This window comes from Tribolium castaneum, chromosome 6 (assembly GCF_031307605.1).
Source record: "Tribolium castaneum strain GA2 chromosome 6, icTriCast1.1, whole genome shotgun sequence".
NCBI classification, from domain to species: domain Eukaryota; kingdom Metazoa; phylum Arthropoda; class Insecta; order Coleoptera; family Tenebrionidae; genus Tribolium; species Tribolium castaneum.
Window position 1 is genome coordinate 13,477,645 of NC_087399.1, and position 8,079 is coordinate 13,485,723.

At 28.7% G+C, this 8,079-nt stretch overlaps 1 non-coding gene across 2 annotated transcripts; it reads right to left on the minus strand.

The window, feature by feature from the left end:
* Nucleotides 1–2,479: 2,479 nt before the first annotated feature.
* On the minus strand, nucleotides 2,480–4,964 carry LOC107399039 (uncharacterized). Of its 2 annotated transcripts, XR_010334663.1 has the most exons (4): nucleotides 4,794–4,964; nucleotides 4,363–4,548; nucleotides 4,048–4,310; nucleotides 2,480–3,481 (listed from the first exon to the last, which is right to left on the minus strand). It is a non-coding gene; the product is annotated as an uncharacterized LOC107399039 (transcript). The 2 variants fall into 2 exon arrangements; XR_010334662.1 differs by lacking the exon at nucleotides 4,794–4,964 and having other exon boundaries at nucleotides 2,481–3,481; nucleotides 4,363–4,674.
* Between the last annotated feature and the right edge of the window lie 3,115 nt (nucleotides 4,965–8,079).

Sequence of the window (8,079 nt, forward strand, 5' to 3'; positions counted from 1 at the left end):
TTTGTAAGACCAACCATAAGCGAGTTATAGAGTTGGATATAAATAATCTTTAACAAAAATTTGCTTTAAAATATAATGTTTGAAAAACCGAAATTAAACTAAATTAATTGAGTCTAACACTTTAGTATAGGAAAAAGGAGAAGACATAAAAGTCACCAAAGTCTTCAGAGTCGTTTTTAGTCGTCATATTAATAACAATAACATTAATAATAATAATAATGCTGCATTTTCGTCTTCGTCTCAAACATTGAAAACTGAATTACATTTTTGTTCAGTAACAGTTACAGTTTTCTTATTGGTTTTTTGCTTATATCTCGAAAACAGTTACTTACTCCTATCAATTTTTATCTTTCTTTCAAAATTAAAGCTGATAAAATTTCCTACAAAATAGTTATTTGCATTTTTCTTGTAGGACCAACCATAAGCGAGTTATAGAGTTGGATATAAATAATATTTAACAAAAACTTGCTTTAAAATAAAATGTTTGAAAAACTAAAATTAAACTAAATTAATTGTATCTAACACTTTAGTAAAGGAAAAAGGAGAAGATATAAATGTCACTAAAGGTTTCAGAGTCATCTTTAGTCGTCATATTAATAACAATAACATTAATAATAATAATAATAATAGTACTAAATTTGCTTACATGCAAACGCTTAATTAAGGTAACTTATATCTCGCTTATGGTTAGTTCTACATGAAAAATGCAAATAACTATTTTGTAGGAAATTTTATCACCATTAATTTTGGTGAAAAAGTAAAAATTGATAGGAGTAACTGTTTTCGAGATATAAGCAAAAAACAAAAAAACTGTTACCTTAATTAAGCGCTTGCATATAAGCAAATTTAGTACTACTAGTATTGTTATTATAAATGTTATTGTTATTAATATGACGACTAAAGACAACTCTAAGACTTTAGTGACTTGTATGTCTCCTCCTTTTTCCTCTACTAAAGTGTTAGACACAATTAATTTAGTTTAATTTCAGTTTTTCAAACATTTTATTTTAAAGCAAATTTTTGTTAAATATTAAAAACTATAAAATGGCTTAGATTGCCTAAAAACACACATCACACATGATCTTTTGCATAGAAATGAGAAAACGCTCATGTAACACAAAAAATAAGCTCCATTTTTCCTTATTAAAAGTATTATTATTATTATTAACTTTTGTATAGTAAATGTTTTTATACCAGTTTTAAAATGAGTTATTAATTTTAGACAATTTCTTGCCTAAAAACACAGATCACAGATGATTTCTTGCATAGAAATGAGAAAACACTCATATAACACACAAAATAAGCTTCATTTTTGCTTAGAAAACTAAGCTTACTTTTATTACTATTATTATTATTTTAATTATTATTATTATTATTATTATTGTTATTATTATTATTATTATAATTATAATTATTATTATTGTTATTATTATTATTATTATTATTATTATTATTATTATTATTATTATTATTATTATTATTATTATTATTATTATTATTATTAAAAACCGATTATAACTTTTGTATAGTATTGTTTTTATACCAGTTTTAAAATGAGTGATTAATTTTAGCCAATTTCTTTTCTAAAACCTATAAAATGGCTTAGATTGCCTAAAAACACAGATCACAGATGATTTCTTGCATAGAAATGAGAAAACACTTATATAACACACAAAATAAGCTTCATTTTTGCTTAGAAAACTAAGCTTACTTTTATTACTATTATTATTATTTTTATTATTATTATTATTATTGTTATTATTATTATTATTATTATTATTATTATTATTATTATTATTATTATTATTATTATTATTATTATTAATATTATTATTATTAAAAACCGATTATAACTTTTGTATAGTAAATGTTTTTATACCAGTTTTAAAATGAGTTATTAATTTTAGACAATCTCTTGCCTAAAAACACAGATCACAGATGATCTCTTGCATAGAAATGAGAAAACGCTCAGATAACACAAAATAAGCATCATTTTTGCTTAGAAAAACTAAGCTTTAATTTAGAAAGAAATTCATTATTATAAGTATTATTATCATTATTAATATTATTATTATTATTATTATTACTATTATTAGGGCGGGTTTATAGAAAGCGAATTAAATATTTAATTTCAAATTAAAAAGTTAATGTCGATTAACTTAATTTCGTGACGTCACTAATCGCGATTAAATCGATTTAATTCGAATTAAACTAATACGTTGTTAAATTCCATTTAATCGCAATTAAATCTAGAAATCGGTTTACAAAAGCTCAATTAACAGTTAATTGCGATTAAATTATACATTAATATGAAATTTAGTTAATGAAGGTAGCTACTTCAATTAAATTTTAATATCTGTCATGTTTGATTCCAAAAAACTTTGAGATAGCTTATATTTAAATAAAATAAACGGGAAATAAAGGTAAATAATACACATTTTTTAATTATTTTATTATTATTCAAAAAATTACAATTAGATGTCTGATGTATCACTTTCGACTACATCATCGTCTGATGATTCTTCTGAGGATGAAGTAAGAATGGAAAGAATACCTAGAAGATACCGAGGGATAAGAGATAGGAGAAATCCTTATGAAATTTTCGACGAAGAAGAATTTAAAATGAGATTTAGATTCTCGAAGGCAACTATCTTATGGCTTCATGAGTTGATCGGTCATGATTTAGAACCTACAACTAGAAGACGCAAATCGATATCTGCAATAAATAAGATTTTAATTACAATGAGGTATTTGGCAACAGGTTCCTTTCAACAATTAGTGGGTGACACTGTTGCTGTACATAAGTCAACAGTCTGTGTTGTTATAAAAAGTGTTATCCAAAAAATCGCTCAACTTAAACCACAATTTATAAAAATGCCAAACAGAGAAGAACTACATAATGTTCAGTTAAAATTTTATCGTAAAAGAAGAATGCCAAGAGTAATAGGTGCAATAGACTGTTCTCACATAAGAATTGAATCACCAGGTGGCCCCAACGCTGAAATTTTTCGTAATCGGAAGGGATTTTTTTCAATTAATGTACAGGCAGTATGCGATGCAGACCTGCAAATAAGAAATATTGTCGCGAGGTGGCCAGGAAGTGTCCACGATAGCACAATATTTAATGATTCATCCCTCTGTGCACATCTAGAAAGAGGTGAATATGAAAATGGTTTTCTACTTGGAGATAGTGGATATGCTTGCCGTCCCTTTCTTTTAACTCCAGTACTGAATCCAAGAACAGCTGCGGAAGAAGCTTATAATTTGTCACACAGAACGACTAGAAATGCTATTGAACGGTGTTTTGGAGTTTTGAAACGTCGTTTTCCTTGTCTGTCATTGGGACTGCGGACTAAAATGAACACTACATTAGCAACTATTGTGGCTTGTGCTGTGTTACATAACATTGCCATTTTCACAAATGATAATGAACCGCCAAGAGATCCAGATGTTGAAGTACCTCAAGAACTTGAAATTGAACCTGTTCATAGAAATAATAATATTAATGAAAATACTGCCGCTCGTACAGCCCTTATAAGAACACATTTTCATTGAAAAAAAAAACAAATAAAATTTCAATATTTATTAATCATTTCGGCTAATTTTTTCCAACTCTTTTTCTTTAATTTTTAATTCTAATTCGTACATCTTTTTTTTTAAATTCAATTTCCATGTTTGCTAATTTTATGCGCTTTAAATATAGTGTTCTTTTCAAATCAACTGTTTTTTTTTGTTTGATTTATTTTTAGAAGGGGTGTATTTTTTTCGTGGTGGCTGGTGGGTAGGGATTTCTTCACAAACGGTTTCGGATGGGGGAACACATTCATCTTCAAGGTAAATGGGGAGATCAGAAATATTAACATTAGAGTGTCCTTCAACAGGTTCCAGGACAGGAGGGGATATTTCCTGATCTTGAGTTAATAGTACTATATCTAAAAATTTGATAAATTATTTGAAAGTTAACGATTCTTGTTTGAGATCAAATGTGTGTATTCGTGTATTATTATTATTATTATTATTATTACTATTAAAGCATGGTTTATTTACCTTTATGGTAAATATTGTCATCATCAAATAGATTTGGTAAGGGCCTTGCCTGTGGCTCGACCATTGCTAAGACTCTAGCCCCCACGTCAGTTAATTGGCTCTCGAACGTTCCACCCCCAGTTTTCGAAATGTTTTTCTTAAATGGATAAGAAAATTTGTTTTTCTGAAATTTAATTATTTTAACTAACCTTATCTTCAGTTTTTTTTCGTTTAAGCTCTGCTATATTTCCCAGTTCATTCGTCTCATCTAAGTATCTTTTTTTCTAAAAATGTAAACAGTTATAGTCACTCACATAAATAATATTATTTATTTACATTTTCTTTAGCAATATTTTTTTTAGCTGTCCGGCGTAAATTGGACCAAAGCACTTTCATCTGCTTTCCTGTTCGTGGTGCTGTTGATGATGCTGAATTAATTCTTCAGCCACCTTTTCCCATGCGTCTTTTCTCTCCTTTTGGGAAACACCGTCGGTTTCTTTATTTTCTATTTTGTTTTGATATCTAAAGGAAAGGCAGAGGTGGATGTAGGATAACGTAAAAGAAGGAATATAATGTCATATTTGAAAAAAAAGGTTGGATTAAAGTGCAGTGCAAAAATCATGTGGAAAAAAATTAGGTGCATGTTTGAAACCTAAACATACGATTTAAAAAAAGTTAGAATTGTGTTTTGCACCAAATTCCAGACTCAGGAGACGTACAAACCTAACCTACAATAATCGTTAATTTATGCCAAAGTAGCTACATACCTGTTTATAATATCTAGAGCAATTTCCTTTTCCCTTTCGGTAAAGTTCTTTGTTCTTTCTCGGTGCACCTTTGCCTCCGTCATTTTAAATTTTAAATGTAATTTGCACAAGCGCACACACAGACCACACGGGAGAGAATTATAAAAACACTCGTGAAAATAGCCACTGAACTTAATCCAGGGTTAGTCAAGCGGCATAGGAGAAACGGTTTATTAAATCATACTATCAACATGCGGCGCCACGTGCGTTATCTATGCAGATTTCTGTAAATTTAGGGTACGTGGCACGGTCGTTAATAGAAACTACTTATGCCATCTTTTGGTAGTGTGATTTCAAATTAAATCCACGAATTTATCCAAAAATCCAAAATATTAAGCAACCTTTGGCGCGCAATGTCACACTACATTCAACGGTGTCAAAAAGTTGTTTCAATTTTAAAGGTTTCAGTTTCCAATTTGAATTATTCTGCTACGTGTTGTGTTCGTGGTTTTCTCTTTTTATTCTTATTTGAATTCGTTTGTTGGTGTTATGTACTCCTAAAGTAATCTCAAAAACATTTAAGTTTTGAACTTTCGAAGGCTAAAATTTGGTAAGTCGGGATTTTTTTGCCACCAAAAATACTATGTAATACATATTTCCAGCTCTGGTGTGGACCTAGTATACACTTAAAAGGCAACCTACAACGTTTATTAAACAACTTCTGGCTGGCTGGTACACATGATTCTGGAAACAGTGCATCTCTTTACTTGTGAGAGCTATCCAGAAACAAATCGACTTGGACACCAAAAATAACTTCGAGAATTTAAACCAAATTTCATTTTTTGAGTGGACATCTATGATGGACACCGTTTAAGACTTGTACCTTGCACATAGTGTCTTTTATTTAATACACGCGTTCATTCATTCATTTGTACAAAAGCCACAAAAACGTATCTTGAACTCCCTCCTTTTTACCGTTAAGTTTCAAAACTGGTGAATCCACCAAAGTGGAGTCCTTACATTAAAATCAGAAAAACCTCTTACTCATAATAAGTTCATATAAGTAAATTTGTTGTAAAGTCATCTATGTGAGTCTACAACCAACACGAAAACATACAAGAAATGTTTGCACAAACTATTAAAAGCACTACTTTTCTGTAAAAATTGAATTGGGCACATGTCTAAAACTCCAATGGTACCTTATTAGAGTCCGTATTTACTTATTTAGTTCTTTAATTTTTTTCCAAGTTTCAAAATAATGTTAAATAACTGGTGTTTGATGGTGAGGAAGTCGCCAAATTAATATGTGGAAGCCAAACACGACATTTATTTCTTATAATTGATGTTTTCATAATCTGTGAAACGTTAATTCATTAATAAATTATTTTCATTCATTGTATTTATTTTTTTTATATTTATAATACTAACAAAATTTTGCAATTAAACACATTTAACCGATTTTCAATAAAATCGGTTATGTGTGTTTAAATTGTAAAAAAATAAAAAAATTAAATTAATTGTATAAATAATAAAATATTTAAATTTGCCGCCAATTTTAGTTCCTCATACTACCAAGATATGGCGCTATTATCGAAATTTTGACGACCAGTGAATTACGTGTTACTTGATTTTCTATAACTACTATATTCTATGACTTAATCAGTTGTGCCAACCCCGTCAAATGTCAATTTAATTCGAATTAGTTAATCACAATTAAAATTTGATTAAAAACGCATATGTAAACCGTGATCAATTTGATGGCGATGTTAAGTTAATTTTGATATTAACTTAATTCAGAATCAAAAAAATGTTCTATAAACCCGAGCTTAGTATTATTATTTTTATTATTATTATTATTATTATTATTATTATTGTTATTATTATTATTATTATTATTATTAAAAACACAAAAAAACGAATTACGTTATAGACTTGACGAGAACGGCGTATCTCGGACTCTTATAGAACTCTTTTAGGGTCAAAAAGTATCAGTTTGGATTAAAATAAATTATTTTTGTTGACTCTCAGTCTGAATTGTTCATCAGTTCAAACAAAAATGGCTTATTTTAGACGATCTTTTGCTTTGAACAAGAAAACTTACATCGAACAGACTAAAAACGTATTAATTTGGCATAAAAGAGCAATTTACGTATCACTTTAGATAAAGACAGCTAATCCTATGCGTTTCACTGCTTAAAATATACAAAATTGTTAATAAATCTAACAAAAACGCTGTATTCTAGCACAAAATACTAATCACATTATAGTTTCGACGAGAATAGCTTATTTGGAATGATTCTATGCTTCCAAACGAGTAAATTTTTATTAAACAGATGCCAAACATCATGTTTTGTCCTATAAAGACATTTTATATTGCAGTTTGTATTAAAACAAAATATTTTCGTTGATTCTTTGTTAGAAGCAGCAAACCTAACATTAAAGAATCTGAAAACTTTGTATTCGGACACAAACCACCGAATTTTGTATCAGTTTAGACAAAAACGGTTGATTTTCGACCATATTTTGCTTTGAACAAGAAAATTTATATCAAACTGACTAAAAACGTCTTATTTTAGCACAAAACAAAAAAATTGCGTTATAGTCTTAAAGCTGATTCATGCCACAGTTTGGATAAAAACCAATTATTTTTGTTAATTCATTGTTACAAACAAGAAACCTTACATCAAAGAAACTGAAAACCCCTTATTCAGGCACAGAAATTCGAATTACGTTTCAGTCTGGACAAAAGCTGCTTATTTTAGACAATCCTTTGTTTTGAACACGAAAACTTACATTACAAAGATTAAAAACGTCTTATTCTGGCTGAAAACTGCAAATTATATATTACTCTAGATAAAAGCAATTTATCCTGATTACTCCTTTACTTAGAATAGAATAAACTTGTATAAAATTTAATGAAAACTTTAAATTTAGTCTCAAAGAAATAATTTACGTTATAGTTTTGACCAGCACTGTTTATTTCAAACGAATTTATGATTCGAAACTAATGAACTTTTATGGGGCAGATGCAAAACCACATATTACCATATAAAGCGTTGTTTTAAAGCAAAGTATTACCTTTTGCAACAAGAAATTTCACGTCAAGGAAACTGAAAACTTCGTATCCATGCATAAATATCGAATTACGTATCAGTTTAGGCAAATACAGCTTATTTTAAACGATTCCTTGCTATAAACAAGAAAAATTTTATCAAGCAAATTGATAACGTCTTATTCTCGAAAATAAGAGCAAATTAAGTATCAGTTTTAACAAAAGCGGATTACTCTGTTTGATTCTATGCTTAGA